Raw genomic sequence first — 11,191 nt, 5'->3', positions numbered from 1 at the left:
TTTTTAGTTTTAACAATAAATGAATACTGTTTCACAAGAAGAAAGTATCTGTTGCCAAATTGAGACGTACAATATTTAAGAACTACGAGTACTGCAGTGATCTTGTTACCTCTGCGTCAGTTTTTCGTCAAAATTTAAGCTAAGGAACATTGGAAGTTAGGGTGGTTTTACATTATATAGTTATAATATAATTAAGAAAACTTTACATAATATCTGATCGAATCATAACTATTGCAATGGTATAAATTAGGCAATATCTATAAATATCACATTATTGGAAGAATAATCTAAAAGTCTAATATTTTTTCCCCACCATTTCAAGAATTTAGATCCTTACCATATCTTTTTTTAGCCCACACAGAACGCGCACAGCAAGAAAATGTATGGAATCCATTTTCCCGAAAGGAAATCAAACCGACAACCGTCGAGCTTATTAGTATTAAATAAACAAAATATACTTAAGCAATTGTAAAAGCCCTCTAAGTTCTACGTCAAAATATATTTATCAAAACTTTTATCTTACAGTTTTATTTGGTGCGTAAATATTCGGAGATACAATTATGAATATTAGACAAGACAGCAAGGAATATTTTACTCAGAAAAATTGCTTAGAACGAGTAGATTGCGTAATAGATCGACTAAGGTTTTAGCTATGTTAGATGTAATCATAGGTTCAAATTTATATAATTAAAACGTCTGAAAAAAAAGGGATATCAATTTTCATCAAACGAAAATTGAAGTCACACACTTATGAAATGAATCATAACGGCCCTTATCGATCTCTCAAAATGTGTAAATTTAAATAAAAAGATTATCCTTACATATTATTTTGTTTCACGCCTTATCAAGCACGTAGGAAGGTAGTGAGAGAGCACCAAGGAACCTAAAGTTAATACATTCCGTTCCCATTAGGACACTTCTGTTTCCCAGATTCGTGAAATTTCTTGCCACAGAACAAGCAAAAGAATATGTAAGCAAGCAAGATTGTGGATTCGATTCTTATTCGGGGCAATTCATAGAACGACGACGAACTCAAAGAAATCTTTAGATAATAATGACCCAATAAAATATAGATATGACAGTACATACAAGCTAAAACTAGAACGAGAACTAGAACTGCTACGAGTATATTCAAGATATGTAAATGTAACTAAGTGGTTTGACCGTCGTCCAGTAACCATGGTGTAAGCATATTGCGGCTGTCGTATTAACATACGAATCTCACTCTATATAATAAGTAACGAATATAAATGATGGTATAATATAATAGAAAAATCTTGGGTATTGTGAAGAAAAAAGGCTATAAGTTTGTAGTAGTACCTCTAAGTTAAGTAATGCTTACTTTGGTTGTTTTTTCTTAGTTTCATGCCGTATTCCATACATAGTATGGTAGGCAGAGGGAACCTAGTGTCTTGCCACTAGTATAGACTATTTGTATAGATGACTATACATTTTATATTAAAATTATGAATAGATTGGCAGAGGACATCTAGGGCTTATACGCTTCGTTCCCCACTTTTGCGTAAGGAGTGGCAGAACTTGTTCTGCAACCAGGGCGGGAAAACTAAAATAATTACTTTTCTTGTGTTGAAATCGAACCCACAACCGTTGGGTATATAGTCAGATGCTTTTCCACAGAGAAACTTTAATAAGTAAATGTAAAATAATATAATATTATGAACGAATAGTTATTATAATGAAACACAATGGATTTATTGAATTCTAATTGGTTACTTAACCTTGTCTATTGACATTTTTTTATATCAATCTAGGCAGTATTTTATCGAAATATGTCAAGTGTACTCGATTGGGATGAAAACAAGAAAACACGAGGCCAGATCTCGTTTTAGATTTTTTGTTTAAAATCTGCTTAGTTATTACTTTTTACCAAAGACCTCTTATATTGAAGCATCTATACAAAGCAACAGATTTTAAATGATTTTATTTGAATATCTTAATTTTATTTGGTGGGGAGAGGAGATTGGTCAGATTGGTATGATTGGTCAGAGATTGCAAGTCACTGGAAACCTCCTCTTGTGGTAGATCCATGGAATGTAAAGTAGTCTCCAGTCTTTTTCAGAAAACATATAAAAAATTGAATATTGCGGGATTTGAACCCCCGTCTCTTGGAAACCGTCCAACGCTCTGACCACATGTCATTTGTTCTCGTTAAATTACCTCAAATGTCAATTTTCCATATATTGCATATACAATGGCGGAACTTAACTCCGCACTTTTCGGAGTACTAGAGCAAGTACACAGTACACAGCAATTACCCTCTAGTATAGTTACGTACTATATTCACTACAGAAAACAATATCAATTGAATTTGAAAAAAAAAAAGAAATCCTAAGTAAATTCTACTGATTACATTCGAAGCAGTAAGCTAAGCTTTTATAAAACAATACTCTAAACAATTCTGTGAATAAATAAACAAAGAAAATAAGAAATTCACTATAAATAAAAAAAAAAGAAAAATTGCTAGCATAACATGAATTTCCTTTCAATGATATTGTGGTTTTGGGAAGTATGGCTTTAAGTATGTAAAATCTGGAATTTGTTATGTAGAGTTCTTGTCTGTACTCTAATATATGTAGATATATGAAAACTGGCGGCTTTGGGTGGCAGTGGGATTTTTTATGGTATGTTTTTGCTTATTTGAATGAAAATTTATTTCATGTTATTATTGCTTCTTATATTGCAAATTATTGTGCAAATTATTTCTGATTTTTTCTATTATTAGGTTATATAAGTTAATTATCTAGATACATTATGTTAGCATCTAGCATACTGCAGGGTGAGGTTAGCTTTGTGAACATACTCTGTTTCTTGCGTATTGTCTAATTAGCGGAAGTTGAGTGGCGGAACTCTACGCTGTGCTATGCTCGTACACAGAATGAGAAAAACATAAAAAAAGCTTCTATATTTAAGTTCAAACGCTGTGCCACTTCTACACGACTTCCTCATTCAAATTTATAATAATATAAAAAAAACTCCTTTGTCCAAATTATTAAAATTAAAAAAAATATGTGTTTAACATGAAAATAAATGAAAGGATAACCATTTAGTAGTCCTGTCGTTCTTTCTAATTATACTAATTAATGTGGATGATACCTAACACTGAAATGCCCCCTACGTTTCATTTTTAACCTCATAATAAAATGCTTTGTTGAAATTAATGACCGTAACGACATCCACGTGACGTAAGCAGAACGTGACTAACCCAAGGGTGCAGCCAAGACATTTATGTTTCATAATATTGATAATAGTTATTTTAACAAAATAAATTGCTAACTGTAATACCGCTCATAGCAGATAAGCAGATGGATCCTGGGAACCTATAGAAGATTCTCTATAGTGAGCTGAGTGGCGGAACTCAACGCGACGCCTTGTTACCAAAACGAGTACATCAATATATTACATATTTCATTCCTCGGATTGGGAATTGAATCCAGTCGTGGTGCAAGGGCACAAATGTGTGACTGTAAGCGCTCAACGCCAGAGAAAAGAAATGATAATATTAAATATTTCATCTCCTCGAATGGGAATCGAACCCACTCTTGTGCCACAACTGGCCTCTAATTCGATAAAGTTACATAAAAAAAAATAAAATCAATTTTATATTGAATTTATAAAACTTTAATATTTATTCATCAAATTAGAGTGCCTTTCATGTATACATGTGTAAATTTTATTGACATAGTTTATGCTAATATGCTTCCAATAAATTCTGTATAAACCGCCAATGAATAAATAAATATGTAATTATGTTGTTTTAGCACAATTAGGAACGAAATGGTTATGGTAGTGAGTTCAAATGAAAATTGGGTATATATCCATAATTAAAAACAAAATACTCTTTATTCAAATAGGCAAAGCACTTTCGAATCGTTGATTTACGATTTACATAGAATATTCATGCTATATTAATAGGTTGTCGAGGCGCTGCCACACAAGTGCAACGATCAACTGTAAACGGAACGGTCGTGAGTTTGATTCTCACTCAGTGAAGAGGAATATTTAATATTTTTCTTTCATTGTGAATAAATAAAGGAAAATATACGAAAATTGGAAATTTATAGGTATTTTAAAAAGAAAATAACACACTTTTGTTTGTAGTCCATTTCATACAAAATGAGTGAATATGCCTGGAAACTTAAGTTTGTCAACTTTTATAAGTCTTATAAATTGATCCCTTCAATCCTGAAATTTATATGGAAGCGTCGGTAGCTGAGGCCGACTCAAAATCACCAATTTTTTCTTTATCTTAGCATCTTTAATTGGTTAAATAAGTAATTACCCTCGTACCTTTATTGTTTTTCATTTCAGCCATATACTTAGAATTATAATTAAAAATATATATTATATGTTATTTAATATAACCCTATAATTATAATTAGAAATATATATTGTATTGTGTTATATAATATAACGTAATACATATTAGAAGACTGACTACATAAAGTAGGATCCTGTGGAAATTCAAGACAGCTTGTCTGGCTCCTAGCCATTTCTGTCTTCTTGTTAACAGACTAATGTTATGTAGACAGGCAAGATTTGCTGACATGTTAAAGCTGTAAAGTACCTGGCATATACGTGCACTATAATTATATTATATATTTTTTTATCAGCTTCACGCTGTATCCCGCACACAGCAGAAGGCAAAGGGCACATAGAGTTAACACATTCCGTTTCCCCCCTTTCCGCCGTAATCTTCAATTCTTCCAGAATTTAGCGGAAATTGGGGAACGGACTATTAACACTAGGTTACCTCTGCCTATCCTCCTGTGTGCGTTATACAGCTTGAAATTTTAAAAAATGTCCATATATTTTAAGTGACAATTTACAACAGAATTTAGAGAATTTACTTTCAAATTCCGTTAAGATGGTGTCGAATATATAGGCTGCCCACAATCCCACATATCTTGCAAAACACCTTACAGTAGGTTCAAGATTAAGATCAGTAGCACTTTGATCTAAGTTGACTAAGATCTAGGCTTTACAGAGGAATTATTATACAAAAGGGATGGTTTGGTCTATTTGAGCTCGTAGTGTAGATTAAACTAACATTGTCTTGTTTGAGACCAAAGAGATATAGGAATTATTAATCAAGTTACGTCTCTATCTATCAGTTCAATATAGTGGGAGATTTAACATTTAAATAATTGTTTGTAAATAAATATTTAGATCAGTTAGGTTGTGGGTTCGTTTCCTCCTCGAGGCAATGAAATATTTAATATTTTTTTTCGCTCTGATGACAAACGCAGTGTTGAGTTCCGTTACTCAACACGCTCAGTAACGGAGGAACGGAAGTGTTTTGAAGGGAATAGAGGACCTTTGCCTACTTTTCTATGTGCAGGATACGTTATGTTAGTGATGGACCACTTAAAAAAATGTGCGGGAAGTCAAAAGGGGTAAAGAAGTGTTAACATTAGCTTCTCCTTGCCTTCTTTGCTATATATAGCACATAACTATTAACATTGAATATATTTAATAAATGATTTATACAAACAAATCATACAAAATAAATATAATATCTACCAAGTTCTTTAAATCAAAGACCTCATATTAATCATAATGAAGTATCTATTGTAGATCAAATTACTGGAACTAGTGTTGTTTACTCCACAGGTGCTCTAATTTGTAACAATACGCTCGTTAGGCATGTCAGGGGTGATCAAATATTGTACTGGGTCGCATGACTATTTTGTTTTATTATAATTTAATCTATATATATATATATATATATATATATATATATATATATATATATAAATAAATTTAAATGTCTATTTGTGATTTGAAAATAAACGTGTTGTTTTAAGTGCATAATTATAGCTACACGATACTAAAAACAAACAAATTGTTTAATTTTTTTGTCTGTTTGTCTTTCCGTTTGTCCGGGCTATCCTATAAATATAAAATAGGAGCAATATTAAATTATTAAGTGAGATTTTCAATTTTTCGCTCTAGAGTCGAGGTATGGCGTTGAGTTCTGCTACTCAACCCAAAATGCTTCCAGATCTCGGCGGAATGTGGGAAACGAAATATCTTAACAGTAGATTCTCTCTGCCTACCCTGCTGTGTGTGGGATATTGCCTACAGCGTATTTTAATAATAAAAGAAAAAGAAGTGCCAAATAATAATTTAAAAAAAAAAAACACTAAATACAAAAAAATATTTAAAATAAAATAATTGGGTAGACATGTCCTAAATTTGGAATTATTCTTTTTATACTACAAATATCTGGTACGGTCTGGAGATGCTGTAATAAATCTTCCGTCATCCCGCAAGTTCGGTTTAATTAATTAAGTGTATATTTTTTCTTATGATTAATTTGGAGCTTATTTATGTTTTTATTTAAAATACGTGTAGTATTTAAAACTATTATTTAAATATAATATTAATAAGAAAATGAATGTGCGTAACCAATTGAGTTATTATTAAATTAAATTTCTTCTGCCTAAAATATGCAACTTAAAAAAACATTACTTCGGTCTGATCTAAAGATCGTTGGCTAAAATCGGCATTCGAGAATTATTTTCTGTTATTTTGAATAATAGTTGCTGTGGGCGGTATGATATTTTAATAATAAAAATAAAATAAATTGGTACTAGCAAGCAGAACGGCTTGTAAAAATACCAGAAAATCCTCCTAAGTTCCTTGCCTCCTTCTAAAAATCTTTCCTTTTGCATGACCTACAATCTAGTATACTTACAACACTACTTAAAAGCCAATAATTTTTTACTCTTACATTAGGGGAGAGCGGGGCCAAAAGTTCCGATTTTTTTTTAACTTCAAATATTGCTACGAATACTTGATTTTAGTATTTATACAATATAATCAAATTCGACTTACATATCTAGACTTGCAATTAAAACAGTAATTTGGGGTATTCTTTGTAAGACTTTTTTGTTATGATTTTTTTTATGACTGAAGTCGGAAAGTAACAACTTACCCCGAATTGGGGCAAGTTGTTAATAGACCGGGGTAAATTGTTACCATATTTTTAAAGCTATTATTTGCAAAATAAAAAACAATAAATAATCGAACAAAGCCTGTTTATTTAAGGAATAATCAACAGTATCATAATAATCAGCAGGCGCAAAAGCAGATCTTTTTTAACCGACTTCTGTAAGAAAAGGAGATTTTCAATTCGACTGTTTCTTTTTTTTATGTATGTTACTTCATAACTTTTGATTAGGTGAACCGATTTTGATGATTTTTCTTTATTTGAAAGGTAGTGCTTCCCATGTGGGAACCAATTTTTTTTTGGTCTATTTTTGACAATGGTATCTATGAGAAAATCACATAAGTATTAAATTTGTATTGGTACGTGTGCGACAAAATGACGAATAACTCAATATCACGTCAACCGAATCTAATGATTCTTTTCTTATTTGAAAGGATACACTTCAAGTATAGTTTGATGAAAGTTTGGTTAGGTTCTGATTATAAAATCCGGTCAAAATTGAGAAAATTTGTTTTTATTTTGGTAAATATTAATTATACTGGAATAGTTACAAGGGAAAACTTTGTTAAAATTATTATCAGAAGTAAGACTCCCCATCGTTGCATTTCTTTTCAACCAACCTCAAAATAGAAGTTTTCATTTTCAACCGACTTCAAAAAAGGGAGAGGTTCTCAATTCGCCCGAATATTTTTTATGTATTTTCTTGTTAATATACCAAAATCTTAGTTTCCACAAAAATAATACCTAATTGAGTCAAGTTTTACATATCACAACAGATGCCACTCGTTAACAACCACTACCACCACAACCAACACTCGTTTAAGAAGTATCCTTTTAAGGTTACTTATCACTTAAAATAATAAAAAGAATGAATTTTGAACAAAAATACCGAACCGAAAAACAACGGAATTAAAAAGTAAAAGATAATTTTACATAAAATAAAACTTATTTTGATTTTGTTAAACCAAAATAATAAACAAAAATTTTATACCTTTAGGTTTTCCCACTTAATATGTATATGTAATTCTTTGGTAACAGTTTTTATCTTTTTCCTGCAATCTTTGAAAACTACATCCGCTGCTTTTTGCATCAACTCATATGACACATAACCTCGAGTTGATTTTGGAGCATAAGTCCGCATGTTACTATATTACAATATTTTTTAGTATGAAAAATTACAATATTTATATCCCATTATTGGTACAAATGAATAGGCGAGAGTTTTTCGTCACAACAACAGGTCACAACATGCCCCAAAAAAAGGGAACATCAAGCCCCAAAAACACGTGTTGAAAAAAAATTAAATATAAATATGATATAGAAAACATAAATAATTTACAAATAGTGTTCCGAAATAGTAGGTAATATAATGTAAAAAAAACACTAACATACTCGAGGCTAATCGTTAAAATTTGTGAGATAGACCAAAAATATGAAATGCAAAAATATTTACAATCGTGCACCAACGACACCCGTGTGCTATTCCATTGGTTTCGGATGCCACTGGATTGTTCAATATGCTGGCCATGGGTGCGCTATCACATTGCATTTCACTATATGTTTACTAAATATTCCTATCACTTTTCTCCGCGAAATTATTTCCATCGGAACAACTTACCTCGGTAACTTTTAGCCCCGCTCTCCCCTACATTTAAAGATTTAAAAATATTTCTATTTGTTTCTATAGATTTCATATGCAGTAAATAAACGATATAGCGTACCCTATTTGACATATACAGTTGGGACCATCGAATTGAATATAATGCCTGATTACTCTCTGTGGGAGACACTATTAATATGATAATATTAGATAGAATTGTAAAAGATAAGAAAGGGAAGTTGTAAAAACTTAAAACTGTTGTTTTTATGTGTTTTAGAGCGATTAAGGAACTATAAATAACATAATGAGTGTGGTTCAGTATAAATTTAACCAAAAATAGATAGATATCTATTTGCTCGGAATTATATTTATAAGTATTTATAAGGTTTTTTTAGGTTGGCAAGGAGCATTTAGTGTGAAGACACTGTTTTCTACTTTGCGGAATTTCAGAGTATGTGTTGAGTGACGAATTAAACAATCAAAACCCCGCCTTACCTAACCAATGACGACACCCTCTCAAACAGTCACGTAGTGCCTGCACTTTCTCGGAGGTAGAGTACACTCCTAATCAACCAGTTTCGTTGTAAAGGAAAGTGGGGCTAACAGCATTAACGTCATATCAATCGATTTACGTTACTTACATTTAGTGAAAAATAACACATAAGATATTTAATATATCATGGCGTGTAAATAAACTTTAAAAAATTGTATTGTCTAAAATATAAAGAAAGATTGGAATCTACTATCCATACGCCCAAGACAAGTTTCCTACTGTGCTAAATGGAAAAACAAGATTTTTATTAGCGATCCAGGGGTGACATATTAAGATACTCTGGATTTTATGGGCTTCATCTTGATATGAGCGCCTGATAACGGGTTTTATAACAACTTTTATGGATAAAATTAATTTTTAAAGTATAACTCTTTTACATTTTTTATCTGACAGGATTCAAGTAAGCGGTTAAATAAAAATAAAAAGGAAAAAGCGATAAAAATAAGCTGTTCTTTAAATAATATTTATTTGGAAGGCCTGGTGAAAAATCACTACTACTTTACTTTCCATTTAAATTAAATTTTAGACATTATATATATACAGGGTGTCCCAGGAGCCAACGATAAAACGAAACCAGGTGATAGACCAAGTCGTGACAGTTATGAGAAAAATATAAAAAAAAATCTTTGTCATGTATTTTTCATATTATATTGATTTTAAAAAATATCGCAAAAACCGACACCCTGTGATGGTTTTTCACGTCCCTGGACTACAAATATTACTCTTTCTTCTTTTTTTTTTCTGTAATGTAATCATGAGTAACCCTTCTGTGAATTACAGTTTAAGATTTAAACATACCTGCATCAGTTTTCAATAAAATGTGGTGTTTTTGCCAAACATTAAATTCAAAATATTTACTACACCCAACTTTAACCGACTGTACTATAAAAAAAATGTACTACACTGTTTTGGCAAGTAACTTTAAAAGTTGGCGCATTAAATCTGGATTCCGAAATGGTACGAGACTTGCTGGATTACTTCTTTGTTGAAGAGAGAAAAATCGAAATACACGATAATCGGGATGACGTTCAGCTTTTTGGTATCTTTTCCGATACATTCTAGCTGCAGCATTTGCGTTACATAACCATTCTCCATGAATGAAATGCATATTGGCAACGTGTCAAAGACCGAGTATATCGCCTGCGAGACCCCGGACTCGAGCACTGTCCTTATAAGTCCTGGGTCCCCATCCCCTAAGTTGGAAAAGTTCAGGTACCTTGGATCCGTCATGCACGAGTCTGAAGGCATCGATCACGATCTCTATAAGACGGATAAGAGTTTGGACGATATCCTGCGATCACAGACCACACCAGTCACCTCCCTAAACTAAACACTTAGCCCAGGCAACGCTTATCCGACTTAGGGGCTGGCCCAGGACTTATAAGAACAGTGCTCGAGTCCGGGCTCTCGCAGGCCATATACTCGGTCTTTGACACGTTGCCAATATGCATTTCATTCATGGAGAATGGTTATGTAACGCAAATGCTGCAGCTAGAATGTATCGGAAAAGATACCAAAAAGCTGAACGTCATCCCGATTATCGTGTATTTCGATTTTTCTCTCTTCAACAAAGAAGTAATCCAGCAATTGTCGTACCATTTCGGAATCCAGATTAAATGCGCCAACTTTTAAAGTTACTTGCCAAAACAGTGTAGTACATTTTTTTTATAGTACAGTCGGTTAAAGTTGGGTGTAGTAAATATTTTGAATTTAATGTTTGGCAAAAACACCACATTTTATTGAAAACTGATGCAGGTATGTTTAAATCTTAAACTGTAATTCACAGAAGGGTTACTCATGATTACATTACAGAAAAAAAAATGAAGAAAGAGTAATATTTGTAGTCCAGGGACGTGAAAAACCATCACAGGGTGTCAGTTTTTGCGATATTTTTTAAAATCAATATAATATGAAAAATACATGACAAAGATTTTTTTTTATATTTTTCTCATAACTGTCACGACTTGGTCTATCACCTGGTTTCGTTTTATCGTTGGCTCCTGGGACACCCTGTATATATATATGTAGGGAACATTACTTATTCTAAATTAATATTATTACATTT

Source organism: Heliconius melpomene, chromosome 1 (genome assembly GCF_056956725.1).
Source record: "Heliconius melpomene rosina isolate 202511_hmr_F chromosome 1, ASM5695672v1, whole genome shotgun sequence".
NCBI lineage: Eukaryota > Metazoa > Arthropoda > Insecta > Lepidoptera > Nymphalidae > Heliconius > Heliconius melpomene.
The sequence above is the reverse complement of the archived record's forward strand: the minus strand, read 5'-3'. Positions refer to the sequence as shown.